Genomic DNA, 4,219 nt, shown 5'->3' on the forward strand with positions numbered 1-4,219 from the left:
CAAAAAAAAAAAAAAAAAAAAAAAAAAAAAAAAAAACAACCAAAACACCCCGAATCTCGACTTAAATTAGTTGAACTCAGGACACCATTCTACTCCCACAAGTCCATATTTTCTTACTGAAGGTTTGGGAAGCTAGTTTCTACACCCGGTGGATGGGAAGCAGCGAGGGACGATAAGGAATTTCACCCTTCCTAGAAACACATCACACACCCTGTTTCTAAAATACCTTCGGCGTTCTCTTGCCTTCTAAAGGCTGAACGTTGCGACATCCTTTCCCCTGAGACGCTGATGCTCACGGCATCAGACATGCGGTCCAATGACACACGATGCCCTCGGGGCCCACGGAGAAGCAGGCTCGGGCTCCCCGGAAGACCCTGAGTAAGCAGCTGGACGGTTCCCTTGTGTGCGAGGGCTGGCTGAACTGTTCTTTTGTTACTTTCCAGGGTGCAACGGGAGAACGTGGGGCTTCTACCGTGCAAACAGCTGGGAAGGCAGGAGACACAGCTCGCTGGAAGCAGCGTGCAACACTGGATGGTCCCCACGCTCCCCTCCGCGCCACACAGTCCCGGTGAAGCCTACTTAGCTGCACCGTGTCGCTTCCCAGTTCCTGATTATCAGGCAGTGACCTCAGGGCAAAGAAGTCCTCAGTGCCCATCTCCAGGGCCTTAGGAAATATCCCAGGGGCCCGAATCCAATTCTCAGAAGAAAAACTGCAACGTGGCCACGGGTGTCGAATTTGAAAATAACAAAGCTAAGGGAAACCCACGTGGATGGAGCAAGGCCCACTGGCTGAACAACGGCTTCTCCTCAGTTGAGTATCCGACAGGCACACGGCTGTGGTTCCTCCAACACGGGGCCATGGAGGTTTGCCCCGAGCCGGGGGTGAGGTCAGCCAGGGCCCAACACAGCGGTTAACTCCTAACCTTGTTTGGGCCAAGGGCTCCCCTTAAGAAGCTGAGGGAAGCCAGCTGGCCTCCTCCCCGGGAAGAAGGTAACGCACACACCCTCCCACACTTCACAGGCCTGAGTGCCAGGATTTAAACTCAGGAGTGGCCTCCCAGAACCCGGGGTGCAAACCCCATTTATGTTAGCCAATCTTATCCTCACACTAGAACCATTAGAATAAGAAAAAGGTCTGTTGAAGCAGCCGGCAGGAAAACAATTCCAGGCTGCTGGGTAACCAGAAATCCAGTTAGCAAACAGCAGCAGAGAAGAAAATCCAGGAAGGCTCCCCCCTTCCTCCCTACGCGGAAACAATTCGGGGCACAGCACTGAGAGCCGATGAGCCCCGGAAGGACACTTAACAGCAACTTGTCCAGACCACTTTCTGGGTCCCCCCTGTGTCTGGGCTGTGGTCAGCTACTAGACATTAGGCAGAACAAAGTGCTGGTGGGAGCGACAATAAAAAAAAATGAAACTATCAAATGACAAACTGGAGCCCTGGAGACCTGCTAAAGAAAGAGGAGCTTCCATCACGGCTGCTTTGCAAAGGGAACAAAAGGCAACCTGTGTGGCACCTCCGGCTTTCGGTATCAGACGTTAACAAATGATATGAGTTTCTCCCAATTGTTGAAAAAGCCCCGTAAAGCACGATGCCAGAGGCTTGGGACGACAGGAAAAAAATTAAAGCTCACAGAAGCTTCTCAGGCACCGCAGATCTGAGCTGGTCATTGTTCATTTCGTAAACAAGAGAGCCATAAAACAAATGCCTAGGAAGCCAGGGCTGTTCACAGCCTGAGCCCTTCTCCCAGAACTAACTGTTCCCTCTTGGATCAGCAGGCCTTGGCATTCTGGATGGGTGGGCATCAGGCCTGTGAATCCTGGGTCCCGTCTTAACGTCAAAGCCCCCTTACACTCTCCACATCTGCCCACGTGCAGAAAGCAGACAGGGAAGGTGGATTGGGGAGTTCTGTCTCCTTCCAAGCCCCCCCCCCACCTTTTCTGAGGGGCTTAGCCTGGGCCGACTCTGTACTGAGCAGGGAACCAGGAACCTTCTCCAGACCCCACCAGCCACTCCTGGCGCCCGTTTCCTGGTCAGGATGGCCAAGTAGGTGATAGACTGTTTTATTTGATGACGAAAGCAAGGGACACTCCCCAGCCCCGCAAAGTACAGCCACTGTCCACCCAAGGGTGTCAGAACGCTTTGCAAACCACCCGTTAATTTTTAAGGTGCCTTGAGCAGCAGATTGAGAATCATTACCTTCATTTTTTCAAGGCAAGGAACCAAAACCACAGCCAATCCAGTCTGAGCCAGTGGTCTAGCTGACTGCTGGCTTCTCTCTCCATCTCCAGCCTCCAGAAGGCGTGGAGAACACCACACACTGGAAAGGGAACTCAGCCTGAGAAGGGAGCCTAGCCGATACACCCAAACTTTGGTGCTCGGAGACAAACCCATTTAGAAGGGTGGGAAGGGGAGAGTTGCACAAAGGGATTGCTTTCATTTAGTCAAGAGAGGCTGCACTTGTAAACTTATCGATTAGATCGGCAAGCCTGTGAAATGTGAATATCAAAGAGAGTAAATACTGAGGCCGGTAGGAACGGTGAGATCAATGATGGTTTGTTTTACTGTTTATACTTCTGATTTCTACCCAGAGAATATATTGCTTTTGTGATCGGAACAAAAGTTATGCGAACTTCTTACTACTGACAAAGCACACGGTACCGATCTGCTGCACTAACTTGGAAAAAATAAACACGGATAAAATCCAGCCCGGCGTTCCCTTTTTAAATCTCATTGACCGGTGAGGCTCCACGGGCCTCTCCGCACGCAGGAAGCCCGGCCGCCGTCCCGCTGCGCCCCCCTGGCGGCACCGCCGGCCGCCCAACACCCCGGGGAAGGGCCAGCGCGGCCTGGTCCCAGTGGCTGCACGACCGGCCCCGGACTAGAAGCCGCCGCACTCCAAGGCTGGGATCCCACAGACCACCCATCCGCACCGCGGAGCGGGCTTCCCGGGAAACACCACTCAGCAACGTGCGTCTATGCCGGCCGTCCCCACCCGCCCGCAGCCGGCGCTGTCACCTCGCGGCAGCTCGGTCCCCGGACGGCCAAGCCAGAAATCGGGATTTTCATTTCCATCCTAAAATGAAAGGTCTCCGAAAAAGTTGAAATATGCATTGTCACCAAGTTTAACCCGGGACCGCGCGCCCTTCCCTCCTCCCCAGGGCCGCGCCAGAGGAAGCCCCGGCCCCTCCAGCCCTCGGAGCGCCCAAGCCCCCCGAGCCGAGCGCCCCGAGGACGCGTCCGGTCGCCGAGGCGGGCCACCCTTCAGGGCCGGCCTCGGGAAGCGCTAGGGCCAGGGGAGGGGATCCCCCGGGCGCACGCGGGGGCCATGAGTGCCGCTCCTTGCCCGGAACCCCGGCTCGCCCGCCTGCGCCGGGGTGACGGTCCCCCAGGAGCACGAGGGGCGCGAGAGGCTTCCCGAAGCCGTCCGTCGCCAGCCGCGCCCGGGCACCCCGGAGCCCCGAACTCAAGCGGCGGGGGAACGAGCGGCGCCCGCGAGGCGTGCAAACCCGCCGAGCCCCAGCAGGCGCCGCGGGGGAGGCTGGGCGCGGGGCTGGAGCGGCCCGCAGGGGACGGCCCGGGGTGCAGCCTGCCTACCTGGCTCGCATTGCGTCCCACGGGTTCCTGCGGCTCTCCTCGCGGTCTGAGAGCTCTCCCGGCCGGCGGCGCGCGCGGATCCGCGGGAACCACCGCGCGGCGGCGGCGGCGGCGGCGAAGGGCCGGGGCAGCCGAGAGTGCCCCGAGCGCTTGGCCCCCGCCTCCGCGGGCGGAGGGTGGTCCCCGCGCCGGGGCGGGGCCGCGGGGGCGGGGGCGGGGCGCGCGAGACCAGGACCAGGGAGCCGGCTGCAGGGGTGGTCTCCCGACCCGGGCGGGGTCCAGGGGGCGGGGGTTCGGAGGCCGGGCCGCGGGAGAGGGGTGGTCCTGCTTCGGCGCTGGGCCTTGGGCGGCGGGGGCAGAGTCTGAGCCGAGCCCCCTGGGGAGACTGGGGTGGGAGGAAAACCTGGAGAAGGAGGTGACTGGTCCTAGCCTGGGCCTCTGGGAGACAGGGGCGGAGTGTGGACTAGCAGGGGGCGGGGCAAGCTCAGAGGGGGCGGGGTCTAGAAGGCGGCCGAAAGGCGGGGCGGGGTGTGAATAATTAGTGGGCGAGGCTATAGTGGAGGGGCGGGGCCTATCTGAAGCTGCCGAGGGGAGGGCGGGGGTGAGGGGTGGAGAAGCAGG

At 59.4% G+C, this 4,219-nt stretch overlaps 1 protein-coding gene across 4 annotated transcripts in view; it reads right to left on the minus strand.

Annotated features, from left to right (window-relative positions):
• Nucleotides 1-3,717, minus strand: part of SH3BP4 (SH3 domain binding protein 4) — a 93,694-nt gene extending 89,977 nt beyond the window's left edge. For all 4 annotated transcript variants that reach the window (XM_028484061.1, XM_028484058.1, XM_028484060.1 and 1 more), the window contains exon 1: nucleotides 3,599-3,717. The gene's annotated coding sequence lies outside the window, so the exon portion shown is untranslated. The remainder of the gene's footprint in view (nucleotides 1-3,598) is intronic.
• Nucleotides 3,718-4,219: the final 502 nt, after the last annotated feature.

This window comes from Physeter macrocephalus, unplaced genomic scaffold, assembly GCF_002837175.3.
Source record: "Physeter macrocephalus isolate SW-GA unplaced genomic scaffold, ASM283717v5 random_114, whole genome shotgun sequence".
Lineage (NCBI taxonomy): Eukaryota > Metazoa > Chordata > Mammalia > Artiodactyla > Physeteridae > Physeter > Physeter macrocephalus.